The 14,039-nt window shown below is 44.6% G+C and overlaps 1 protein-coding gene across 1 annotated transcript in view; it reads right to left on the bottom strand.

The window, feature by feature from the left end:
• FHL1 (four and a half LIM domains 1) overlaps positions 1-13,475 on the bottom strand; it is a 130,729-nt gene extending 117,254 nt beyond the window's left edge. Inside the window, exon 1 of the mRNA XM_069746984.1 lies at positions 13,354-13,475. The gene's annotated coding sequence lies outside the window, so the exon portion shown is untranslated. The remainder of the gene's footprint in view (positions 1-13,353) is intronic.
• Positions 13,476-14,039: the final 564 nt, after the last annotated feature.

The following is a 14,039-nucleotide window of genomic DNA, read 5'->3' as shown; positions in this document are numbered from 1 at the left end:
ACCCCTTATAATACACGCGGCATGTGTGCGTCTATCACAGTTTATTATAGGTAGGAAAGGATGAGACAGGTAGGTGTAAAAAAAAAACAAAAAAAACAACGAAACCTGGCACAGAAAAGCAGGTTATTCATTGAGGTCAATATGTCTACGGATGTGTCTTCACAAGTTTTACACACATACCGTAAATGCCCAATTATTGCTGACATATTAAGCCTATATTGCTATGCTGATACTTAGGAGGAATTTCTGCTCCCCAGCACATAACGGCCAGAGAAAATTGTGCAAAAGTGGCTTTATTTATAGGACTTTTAAGCGCTATTCCCCACGGCCATTAGAAAAGTTGGCGAAAATACAATACCTCCACAGTCAAACGTAACGTAATGCCCCGTCATAAAAAAAGCCATTACCTCTACCTGTTATTTTTACTGTTCAGTAGAAATGGTTTTACGATGTGATACCACAATTTAGCAGAATTTGCTATAAAGTATCCCTCGTTTTCACTTTTTTTTCATGAATCAATAGTTCAAGTGAACATGTGAATTCTGGAATATACAGTATGTGTTCACAGAAAGCAGCTTATCTCTCCTCCTGGACTGATCGCTCATCAGTACATGGGTAAAAATCTGTATTCATGGAATGAGCACATTTTCATATTTCTGAGGAATGAGATGATAGTTGCTGCTTATGATAGTCTATGGAGAAAGGCGGACGGATGAGCACAGAAAGATAAGATGAAACACTAGCTGAATGCTTTAGTCCAGACAGACGTAGACTTAAAGAGGACCTGTCAGCAGGTTAAAAGTGGCCAGATTTTGCCCTTATTTTATTGACCTGAGTATACAAGTTTTTTCTTTAATGCTCCATACAGTTCCAGAGATGTACCTTCTTATTTAGTGCTAATCTTTATAGTCATTACCAAGGGTGGGTTAGAGAACACAGACATGAACACAAAATAAAATTATCTATATCTTTGGAACTGTATGGAGGATTAACCCCTTAACGACCGACAATATGCCTTTTAACAGTGGTCGTTAAGGGGACTTATTCCTCAGCTCCACTTTTTAACAGCGCTGAGGAATAATTGTATAGTGCCGCCACACGGCTGAAATTCTCGTGAGTCTTCGCTCTACATGACAGCTGACACCCTGTGGTATCGGCCACAGACGATTTTGAAGCCAATTGGGGCTGATTAACCCCATAAATACTGCTGTCAATCGCAACAGCTGTATTTAACTGGATACAAGGGGGTTACAAGACCCCCTTTGTAACCATCAGACCCTCGCAATGAGAACTGAGGTCCGATGGTTACTATGGTACCCTGAGGTGACGTGATGACCCCAGGGTGCGGTGGCCTGTGACATCCAGGTCCAGGTCTCATGCACTGCAGTACACAAGTACTGCAGTGCATGAGACCAAAAATAAAATTATACATGTCCCACAGTGGAACTAAGTTAAAAAAACAAACAAAAAAAAAACCACTATAAGTTGTTTCGCCACACAAAGCACAGGCTTTGTGCTAAAACAAAAAAGTACATATAATTGGTATTAACGCGTCCGGAACGACCTGCTCTATAAAACTGAAGATCCAGTGAGTATGATAAAAAACACGTTTATTATAGAAAAGTAAACTAAAAGTGCATGGTGGTTTCAATGTGACAGACCTACGCATTTTAGCTCCCAGGAACTGAAACCATGACCCCAGACTGTTCCAGGTTGGCCTTCAGGTCTTTGGATGTTTGACGTGGTGGTTTTTCCACCACCCTTCGAAGACATCAATTTTCCTCTTTCCCCCACACCCAGGGAGGTTCTTGATGATTCCATGCTTGGCAAACTTCTTAACACTTTGAACTGTTGAAACTGGGACCCTTTGGAAGTCTTGTGTTTGCGAATAATAGCAGTTCTGATGTCTTCAGACAGCTCCTTTCTCTTCACCATTGTGACAAAGGAACGGGGCCTACCATTTGGCTTTTTAAAATACTGAAGTCATCATTCATTGGCTAATTCATGTCACATGGACACCGACAATCACAGGTGATTCTCATTTGTGATTTACGACAGGCGAATCAAAGGGTGCCAATATCAGTGACACAGCAAGCTGTAGGTTTTTTATTTTTCCCTCCCATTTTTTTATTACATTATTGTTTATCATTTGCTCTTTTGCATTTAACATGAGTGCTCTATACAAAAACGGTTTATTTTGATTCATTTTTTCCGGAGATATTCCACATTATGTACTTACACTTCATGGGTGCCAATAAAGATGAGCGGGACTGTATTCCAGACAAATAGCGCCCTTTCCTTTCCTAGCCCTGCCATGTGCCCAATCATACATTTTTTTTTACCACATATGAGGAATCATTGCGTTCGGGAGAAATTGTGTAACAAATTATGGGGTCCATTTTCTATTATTATCCATTATGAAAATTACAAATTTGGGGGTAAAAACATTTTTGTGAAAAAAAATGAAAATTTTCAATACGACGACTTAATAATAATAAAATCTGTGTAGTACCTGTAGGTTTAAAATGCTCTCTATATCCCTGGATAAAATTCTTGGGGGGGTGCAGTTTCTAAAATAGGGTAATTTGTGGGGATTTTCTCTGTTTAGGCACATCAGGATTGCTCCAATCACAGCCTGACGCCCACAGACCATTCCATCAACATCACTCCTTCCTTTCCAAGCAATGCCGTGCGCCCAAACAGTAGTTTTCATCCACATATAGGGCATTGGCATATTTAGGAGAAATTGTACAAAAAATTTTGAGGTCCATTTTATCCTGTTATGCTTGTGAAAATAAAAAATTGGGGCTAAAAGTGCATTTTTGTGGGAAAAATTTGATTTTTTTTTTTATTTTCACGGTTCTATGTGATAAACTTCAGTGAAACACCTTGGGATTCAAGGTGCTAACCACACATCTAGAAACATTCCTTGAGGGGTCTAGTTTCCAAAATGAGTCACTTGTTGGGGTTTCTACTGTTTAGGCACATCAGGGACTCTCCAAATACGTCCGCTCTTGATTCCAATCATATTTGTGTTCAAAAAGTCAAACGATGCTGCTTCCCTTCCGAGCCCTGCCGTGTGCCCAAACAGTAGATTTCCCCCACATATGAGGTTTTGGCGTGCTCAGGAGAAATTGTAACACAAATTTTTGGGTCAATTTTCTCCCATTATTGTGAAAATAAAAAATATAGGAATATTTAGTGAAAAATAAGTAAAGTGATCATTTTTTCGTTCCACATTGCTTTAGTTCCTGTGAAGCATTAACCCCTTACCGACATCGGGTGTAATATTATGCCGATGTCGGGGTCCGCCACTTTGATGTAGGCTCCGGCGGTGAGCCCACATCTTTTTGGGGACATGTCAGCTGTTTTGTACAGCTGAAATGTGCCCGCAATAGCCGCGTGTGGAAGCGTGATCCAACTGCGGCTATTAACCAGTCAAATTCTGACAGCGGCATTTAAATCGCGCTTCTGGCCATCAAGCCGGAAATACGTACAGCGGTGACCCCTGTCACGTGATCATGGGTCACCGATGTGTTGGCATGACAACCTGAGGTCTCCTGGAGACCTCTATGGTTGTCAGTGCTGGCTTGCTGTGAGCGCCACCCAGTGGCCAGCGCTCATAGCAAGTGAGCAATTCTGCTAAATAGAGCTTAACTTAGTGCAGACACCCAATTGACATAGCCCAGTGAAGCCAGCCTCGAAATCCTGGACTCAAGCGATCCACCAGACTAAGCCTCCCTAGTTGCTGGGATTACAGGTGCATGCCACCGCACCCGGCTAAACAGAGGCGATCTGATCATTGCCTGTATGTAGCAGAGCTAATCGGGTTGTGGCAGCTTCTAGTCTCCTATGGAGACTAATGAACCATGCCAAAATTTAAAAAAAAAAAAAGTGTTTAAAAATCCAAAAAAAAATAAAAAATAAAAAAATATAAAGGTTCAAATCACCCCTCCTTACGCCCTATTCAAAATAAAACAAAATCAAACACACACATATTTGGTTTCGCCGCTTTCAGAATCGCCTGATCTATCAATTAAAAAAAGGATTAACCTGATCGCTAAACGGCGTAGCGAGAAAAAAAAGTAAAAATGCAATAACGGGCGATCAAAAGATCATATCTGCACCAAAATGGTGCCCTCATCCGACCTGAGATCACAAAAAATGGAGATGCTACGGGTATTGAAAAATGGCGCAATTTTTTTTTTTTAATAAAGTTTGGAATTTTTTTTTACCACTTAGATAAAAAACTAACCTATACATTGTTGGTGTCCATGAACTCGTAATCATCTGGACAATCATAATGGCAGATCAGTTTTAGCATTTAGTGAACCTAGTATAAAAGGCAAACAAAAAACAAGTGTGGGATTGCACTCTTTTTTTGCAATTTCACCGCACTTGGAATTTTTTTCCTGTTTTCTAGTACACGACATGGTAAAACCAATGGTGTCGTTCAAAAGTTCAACTCGTCCCGCAAAAAAACAAGCCCTCATATGGCCATATTGACGGAAAAATAAAATTTATGGCTCTGGGAAGAATGGGAGCAAAAAATGAAAACGTGAAAACCGAAAATAGCTCCAGGGGTCAACTGGTTAATAAACTTCTTGAATGTGGTTTTGAGGACTTTGAAGGGTGCAGTTTTTAGAATGATGTTAATTTGGCCTCCCATAGTCACTTCAAATGTGAGGTGGTCCATAAAAAATGGGTTTGTAAATTTTGTTGGAAAAATGAGAAATTGCTGATCAACTTTTAAGGCCGGGATCACGCATGCGAGAAATACGTCCGAGTCTCGCATGGTAATACCCGGCACTGCCGCCGTCTCTCTGGAGCGGAGCGTGAGGCTGCATGTATTGCTATGCAGCCTCACGCTCCACTCCTGAGTGACGGCGGCAATGCCGGGTATTACCATGCGAGACTCGGACGTATTTCTCGCCTGTGTGATCCTGGCCTAACTCTTGTAACTTCCTAACGCTCCAGAAAAATGATGTTTCTAAAATTATGCTGATGTAAAGTAGACATGTGGTAAATTGTTTATTAATAGTGACGAACGAATATACTCGTCACTCGAGATTTCTTGGGTGTCCTCCGAGTATTTTTTTAGTGCTGGGAGATTTAGTTTTTCTTGCAGGAGCTGAATGATTTACATCTGTAGCCAGCTTGATTACAAGCCAGCTTGATTGATTTTTCCGCACCTGTTTTGAGAAATCCGCAGGTAAAAAGCACTGCGCTTTACCTACGGATTTATCGAGGATTTTATGCGATTTTTGTGCGCACAAAGAATTGACATGCTGCGGAATAAACACTATGTTTCCGCACGTTTTTTTCCGCAGCATGTGCACTGCGGATTTTGTTTTCCATTAGTTTACATGGTACTGTAAACTCAGGGAAAACAGCTGCAAATCCGCAGTGTCAAAACCGCTGCGGATCGGCAGCAAAATCCCCAACGTGTGCACATAGCCTGACAGGTTAGAATAGAATCTATATACAGTTAGGGCCAGAAATATTTGGACAGTGACACAATTTTCGCGAGTTGGGCTCTGCATGCCACCACATTGGATTTGAAATGAAACCTCTACAACAGAATTCAAGTGCAGATTGTAACGTTTAATTTGAAGGGTTGAACAAAAATATCTGATAGAAAATGTAGGAATTGTACACATTTCTTTACAAACACTCCACATTTTAGGAGGTCAAAAGTAATTGGACAAATAAACATAACCCAAACAAAATATTTTTATTTTCAATATTTTGTTGCAAATCCTTTGGAGGCAATCACTGCCTTAAGTCTGGAACCCATGGACATCACCAAACACTGGGTTTCCTCCTTCTTAATGCTTTGCCAGGCCATTACAGCCGCAGCCTTCAGGTCTTGCTTGTTTGTGGGTCTTTCCGTCTTAAGTCTGGATTTGAGCAAGTGAAATGCATGCTCAATTGGGTTTAGATCTGGAGATTGACTTGGCCATAGCAGAATGTTCCACTTTTTGGCACTCATGAACTCCTGGGTAGCTTTGGCTGTATGCTTGGGGTCATTGTCCATCTGTACTATGAAGCGCCGTCCAATCAACTTTGCAGCATTTGGCTGAATCTGGGCTGAAAGTATATCCCGGTACACTTCAGAATTCATCCGGCTACTCTTGTCTGCTCTTATGTCATCAATAAACACAAGTGACCCAGTGCCATTGAAAGCCATGCATGCCCATGCCATCACGTTGCCTCCACCATGTTTTACAGAGGATGTGGTGTGCCTTGGATCATGTGCCGTTCCCTTTCTTCTCCAAACTTTTTTCTTCCCATCATTCTGGTACAGGTTGATCTTTGTCTCATCTGTCCATAGAATACTTTTCCAGAACTGAGCTGGCTTCTTGAGGTGTTTTTCTGCAAATTTAACTCTGGCCTGTCTATTTTTGGTATTGATGAATGGTTTGCATCTAGATGTGAACCCTTTGTATTTACTGTCATGGAGTCTTCTCTTTACTGTTGACTTAGAGACAGATACACCTACTTCACTGAGAGTGTTCTGGACTTCAGTTGATGTTGTGAACGGGTTCTTCTTCACCAAATTAAGTATGCGGCGATCATCCACCACTGTTGTCATCCGTGGACGCCCAGGCCTTTTTGAGTTCCCAAGCTCACCAGTCAATTCCTTTTTTCTCAGAATGTACCCAACTGTTGATTTTGCTACTCCAAGCATGTCTGCTATCTCTCTGATGGATTTTTTCTTTTTTTTCAGCCTCAGGATGTGCTGCTTCACCTCAATTGAGAGTTCCTTTGACCGCATGTTGTCTGCTCACAGCAACAGCTTCCAAATGCAAAACCACACACCTGGAATCCACCCCTGACCTTTTAACTACTTCATTGATTACAGGTTAACGAGGGAGACGCCTTCAGAGTTAATTGCAGCCCTTAGAGTCCATTGTCCAATTACTTTTGGTCCCTTGAAAAAGAGGACGCTATGCATTACAGAGCTATGATTCCTAAACCCTTTCTCCGATTTGGATGTGGAAACTATCATATTGCAGCTGGGAGTGTGCACTTTGAGCCCATATTATATATATAATTGTATTTCTGAACATGTTTTTGTAAACAGCTAAAATAACAAAACTTGTGTCACTGTCCAAATATTTCTGGCCCTAACTGTATATAATTGTCTAAGGGTCACTTCCGTCTGTCCTTCTGTCTGTCCCGGATATTCATTGGTCACGGCCTCTGTCTATCATGGAAATCCAAGTCGCTGATTGGTCGCCGCAAAACAGCCATGACCCATCAGTGACGGGCACAGTCCGGAAGAAAATGGCTGCTCCTTACTCCCCGCAGTCAGTGCCCGGCGCCCGCATACTCCCCTCCAGTCACCGCTCACACAGGGTTAATGCCGGCGGTAACGGACCACGTTATGCCGCGGGTAACGCACTCCGTTACTGCCGTTATTAACCCTGTGTGTCCCCAACTTTTTACTATTGATGCTGCCTATGCGGCATCAATAGTAAAAAATGTAATGTTAAAAATAATAAAGAAAAAAAAAAAAAAAACCTGCTATACTCACCCTCCTTTGTCCGCAGAGCCTGCCGCCATCTTCCGTTCCTTACGATGCATTGCAAAATTACCCAGAAGACTTAGCGGCCTCGCGAGACCGCTAAGTCATCTGGGTAATTTCGCAATGCATCCTGGGAGCGGAAGATGGCGGCAGCTGTGCGCCTATCGCCGGAGCTCCGCTGGACCCCACGAGGTGGGTTTATAACTTTTGTTTATTTTACTTATATTTTTTTTTAACAGGGATATGGTGCCCACACTGCTGTATACTACGTGGGCTGCGTTACATACCGCGTGGCTCTGTGCTGTATACTACATAGGCAGTGTTATATACTATGTGGGCTGTGTGATATACTCCGTGGGCTGTGCTACATATTACGTGGCCACTGTTATATACTGCGTGGGTAGTGTTATATACTACGTGACTGGGCAATATACTACGTGCTGTATACTATGACTGGGCATACTACGTGGCGCTGGGCTGTATACTACGTGGCGCTGGGCTGTATACTACGTGGCGCTGGGCTGTATACTACGTGGCGCTGGGCTGTATACTACGTGGCGCTGGGCTGTATACTACGTGGCGCTGGGCTGTATACTACGAGGCGCTGGGCTGTATACTACGTGGCGCTGGGCTGTATACTACGTGGCGCTGGGCTGTATACTACGTGGCGCTGGGCAATATACTACGTGGACATGCATATTCTAGAATACTCGATGCGTCATGGCAGGTCCTTGTCGCATACCATCCTTGCCACCGGAACCTGCCGCTTGCATGGAGCGGTTACCGGAGCGTCGCGAGGAGCGGGAAAGGCGCCGGAATGTGAGTATATGATGATTTTATTTTTTTTTTATTATTTTTAACATTAGATCTTTTCACTATTACTAAAAAAGTTGGTCACACAGGGTTAATAGCAGCGTTAATGGAGCACGCTACACCGTGGCATAACGCGGTCCATTAGCGCTGCCATTAACCCTGTGTGAGCGCTGACTGGAGGGGAGTACAGAGCAGGCACTGACTGTGGGGAGGAAGGAGCGGCCATGTTGCCGCCGGACTGCGCCCGTCGCTGATTGGTCGTGGCAATGGTCCTGGCCGTTTTGCCATGACCAATCAGTGACTTGGATTCCATGACAGACAGAGGCCGCCACCAATGAATATCCGTGACAGAAAGAAAGACAGACAGAAAGACGCAAGTAACCCTTAGACAATTATATAGTATATATATATATATATTTTTTTTTCATACAGCGCTAGATAGCTTAAAAGCCGGTAATTCAATTGCCGGCTTTTACTATCTCCTTATCAAACCCGACAGGATATGAGACATGGTTTTCATACAGTAAACCATTTCATATCCCTTATTTTTTTTACATACTACTACTAATAATGTTAGTAGTGTGTATGTGCAAAATTTAGCGGCTCTAGCTTTTAAAATAAAGAGTTAAATCACGGAAAAAACTGGCGTGGGCTCCCGCGCAATTTTCTCTGCCAGAGTGGGAAAGCCAGTGACTGAGGGCAGATATTAATAACCTAGAGAGACCATGGTTATTGGCCCCCCTGGCTAAAAACATCTGCCCCCAGCCACCCCAGAAAAGGCACATGTGTAAGATGCGTCTATTCGGGCACTTAGCCTCTCTCTTCCCACTCCCGAGTAGTGGTGGGATATGGGGTAATAAGGGGTCAATGTCACCTTGCTAATATAAGTTGACATTAAGCCTCGTTAATAATGGAGAGGTGTCAATAAGACACCTATCATTATTAATCCAATATTAATAAAGGGTTAAAAAAAACCACACACATTAGGAAAAGTATTTTAATGAAATAAATACACATGGGGTTTTAAAATCTTTATTGTGCGCTCAATACACCTGAAGACCCTCGTTCTGTAAAAAAAAACAAATAAAAAAAAAAACACTGAGGAATGAATGGAATGCAGGGGAACTCTAGCGTGGGAATTTCTCTGAAAATTTTCTCATGCTAGAGTTCATTTGAGTTTATGCCAGCAGGGGGCGCAGCACCGTAAGTCCACGAAGCTATGTTCTCCTGCATTCCATTCATTCCTCAGTTTTTACAACCAGGAGCAACAGCTGCATTAGCAGAGCTTCTGGTTGTAAATTTATTTAACCCCTTCAGATGGATTTACAGCGTGGAACATGACTAACGCCAGAGAGGTATGGGATATTGTTGCTTTTTTATTTTTTACATTTTTTACAGAACGATGGTCTTCAGTGCATTAAGCGTACAATAAAGATTTTACAACCCCATGTGTATTTATTTCATTTAAATACTTTATTCATAATGTTTGTGTGTATTATTAACCGTTTACTACTATTGGATTAATAATGGATAGGTGTCTTATTGACATCTCTCCATTATTAACCAGGCTTAATGTCACCTTACATTAGCAAGGTGACATTAACCCTTTATTACCCCATATCACACCGCTACTCGGGAGTGGGAAGAGAGAGGCTAAGTGCCAGAATAGGCGCATCTTACAGATGTGCCTTTTCTGGGGTGGCTGGGGCAGATGTTTTTAGCTGGGGGGGGGGGGGGTTGCAATAACCGTGGTCCCTCTGTAGGCTACTAATATCTGCCCTCAGTCACTGGCTTTACTACTCTGGCGAAGCAAATCGCGCTGGAGCTCACGCCAGTTTTTTCCGTGATTTAACCCTTTATTTTAACACCTAGAGCTCCCAAATTTTACACACATGCACTTCTAACATTATTAGTGTGGAATATGTAAAAAAATAAGGGATGTGAAATGATTTACTGTATGTAAACCATGTTTCATATCCTGTCAGGTTTGAGAAGAAGATAGCAAAAGCCGGCAATTGAATTACTGGCTTTTCTGCTATCTAGCTCTGTATGAAATATAAATATATTTCTACCTATACTATGTGTAGACATTTATTTGATCTATTCTATTCTGTCAGTGTGATTTTACTGTACACCGCACTGAATTGCCGGCTTTTCTCTAGAACACCGCTGCGTATTTCTCGCAAGTCACATGCATGGTCCGTGTGTAATCCATATTTTTCTCGCCCCCATAGACTTTCATTGGCAGATTTTTTGCGCAATACGCTGACAAATGCTGCAATTTTTTATGCCTGTAAAATACAGCTGCGAAATATATGGCAGATAGGAGCTGCCCCATAGAGAATCATTGGTCCATGTGAAATGTGTAGTTTTTGCACCTCTCATATGTCTGTAAAACTCTCTAGTGTGACCCCGGCCTAAGGCTGGGGTTAGATGGCGTCAGGATGCCCAATCACTGATTGCTTTGTGCAGCGGCTTAATTGCAGCATGATACAGGTGCATGAGATCAGAATACGACCCCCTGGGGCGCCACGACAATCAGGAAAGTCGCAAAAAGTCCAACTGCTTCCAAAGTTTTGTTACTAGTTTGTAGCAGCCCCCGGGGACCATAAGCTGACCCCACTCACCTGCATTAGGCAGTAATGTCGCAGCCCCCGGGGACCACAAGCTGACCCCGCTCACCTGCATTAGCCAGTAATGTCGCAGCCCCCGGGAACCACAAGCTGACCCCGCTCACCTGCATTAGGCAGTAATGTTGCAGCCCCCGGAGACCACAAGCTGACCCCGCTCACCTGCATTAAGCAGTAATGTCGCAGCCCCCGGAGACCACAAGCTGACCCCGCTCACCTGCATTAAGCAGTAATGTCGCAGCCCCCGGAGACCACAAGCTGACCCCGCTCACCTGCATTAAGCAGTAATGTCGCAGCCCCCGGGGACCACAAGCTGACCCCGCTCACCTGCATTAGGCAGTAATGTCACAGCCCCCGGGGACCACAAGCTGACCCCGCTCACCTGCATTAGGCAGTAATGTCACAGCCCCCGGGGACCACAAGCTGACCCCGCTCACCTGCATTAGGCAGTAATGTCGCAGCCTCCGGGGACCACAAGCTGACCCCACTCACCTGCATTAGGCAGTAATATCGCAGCCCCCGGTGACCACAAGCTGACCCCGCTCACCTGCATTAGGCAGTAATGTTGCAGCCCTGGGGACCACAAGCTGACCCCGCTGACCTGCATTAGGCAGTAATGTCGCAGCCCCCGGGGACCACAAGCTGACCCCGCTCACCTGCATTAGGCAGTAATGTCGCAGCCTCCGGGGACCACAAGCTGACCCCACTCACCTGCATTAGGCAGTAATATCGCAGCCCCCGGTGACCACAAGCTGACCCCGCTCACCTGCATTAGGCAGTAATGTTGCAGCCCTGGGGACCACAAGCTGACCCCGCTGACCTGCATTAGGCAGTAATGTCGCAGCCCCCGGGGACCACAAGCTGACCCCACTCACCTGCATTAGGCAGTAATGTAGCAGCCCCCGGGGACCACAAGCTGACCCGCTCACCTGCATTAGGCAGTAATGTCGCAGCCTCGGGGGACCACAAGCTGACCCCACTCACCTGCATTAGGCAGTAATGTCGCAGCCCCCGTGGACCACAAGCTGACCCCACTCACCTGCATTAGGCAGTAATGTCGCAGCCCCCGGGGACCACAAGCTGACCCCGCTCACCAGCATTAGGCAGTAATGTCGCAGCCCCCGTGGACCACAAGCTGACCCGCTCACCTTTATTAGGCAGTAATGTCGCAGCCCCCGGGGACCACAAGCTGACCCCACTCACCTGCATTAGGCAGTAATGTCGCAGCCTCGGGGGACCACAAGCTGACCCCGCTCACCTGCATTAGGCAGTAATGTCGCAGCTGCACAGTTTGATCTTTGGCAGCACCACCTGTGTCAGGACCGAGGTTTCTGGCTGGTTACACCAGGGCCACAAAGAAATGTTTTCTCTCACCTGAGAGCAATTGGGCTGATCAGAGTTTCATCATACTTTAATCTGATTTTCTCATGTTTGGAGAAAAAAATTCTTCATCTTGTCCATTCTCAGATGTCATCCGAGTGCAGTCTGACGTTTCCACAGACTCCATGACTCGCATAGCCGAGTGCAATTCGTGCATGCTGACCTTTTTTCCCCAGACCGGCCCCGTCCAAAGGAAAAAAAAAATCAGACATGTGCACAGCCCCATAGAGCATCATTGGTCGGATCGCACTTGGACCGAAAATACGGTTGTTTGCCCGAGTCCCTAAGGGAATGTACACGGCATCTTTAAGACGCCAATGTGAAAATGCTTCAGGAAACCGGAGGTGGTCATTTTTCTGAAGTGTTTTCGCCAGCACTTTTCAGTCGTATTTTCAGCGGCTCCACCACCAGTGTCTGTATAATAAAGTATATAAAGCAGGCGGCATCCAAACAAAGCCACACCAAGACAGAATATTAGGTTATGTCACACAACGTCTTATTATTCTGGTGGATTCCGCCACAAAACATGCGCAGTAATGTCACATCTGCATTCTTCGGGCGGCTTCATTTGGATGTTGCCGACTCTATAAACCTGAAAGTATAAAGCAAAGATGACGGCGGCGGCGGAGCTGCCACAAAAAACAACTAAAAAGAAGACACTTCAGGAAAATGACGGCCGGAATCGTAAAGACGTCGTGTGCACGTGGCCTTAGAGGTGAATACATCTTACGCCAAAATTCATCAATTCACCAAACATTTCACCCATCAGCAGTCATTGCACCTACTGAAGATTATCACAACAGTCTGATGTTTCCTATAACTGCACACAAAGTTTACAGCTTAGAATTAGTATGAAACTTCAAGAAAAGAAAAATTCCTAAAAAGACAGCAACAAAGATAATGATGCAGAGGTTGTGCCGGAGTGCAGGGCAATCACTGAGCACTTAAAGGGTTAAAACTATTTGCAAAATGTCTAATGGGGTAAGGAGACAAACTTACTGTGTGCTGTCCGCTCCACAGAGAGAGAGTGAGTGACAGGCGAGCTGCCTGTGTGACAGAGGGAACTACACCGCCGCCCCCTGCTGGGGAACGTTGGGTACTACAACATCTGCATTCTTCCCCTGCCCCAATGGGAAGGAGCAGTAGTAGTTAATATGGAGAGACATTGCGGAGTGGATAAGACCTGTTATATCTGGAGAAAAGGGGCATGTATCTAGTAAATGTACCGATAGTGTCATATGTATGCCTCAAATAGAAGTTCTCTTTATTATATAATATAGAGCTGGCCCCTGTATTTTTCATGGATTGAAGGGTCCTATTCCAAAAACATTCACTGTTCCTATTGTTAAAGTGTCGGGACCACTATCAGCCTGGGACTGACCCATGGGGAGCAGGTGAAATCCCAGGTGGGCCCCTGTGCAGGAGCAGGGCTTTTGCAAATTGTCTCTTCAGAGAGGAAGAGGACTAGAACTCTAGCGCCCCCTACAGGAAGCAGCGATCCTAGGAGATAACGACCCTTTCAGGAACCTGGCGACACGACTTAGGCTATGTGCACACGTTGCGGATTAGCCTTAGGAATTTCTGGTGCTGATTCTGCCTCTCCTGGCAGAAAACGCACCTGCGGAATTGTCACGTTTTTTGTGCGGTTCCGCAGCGGATTTTCCACAAGGTGTGCACAGCATTTT

Source organism: Ranitomeya imitator, chromosome 2 (assembly GCF_032444005.1).
Source record: "Ranitomeya imitator isolate aRanImi1 chromosome 2, aRanImi1.pri, whole genome shotgun sequence".
In the NCBI taxonomy this organism is placed as follows: Eukaryota; Metazoa; Chordata; class Amphibia; order Anura; family Dendrobatidae; genus Ranitomeya; species Ranitomeya imitator.
The sequence above is the reverse complement of the archived record's forward strand: the minus strand, read 5'-3'. Positions and strand labels throughout refer to the sequence as shown.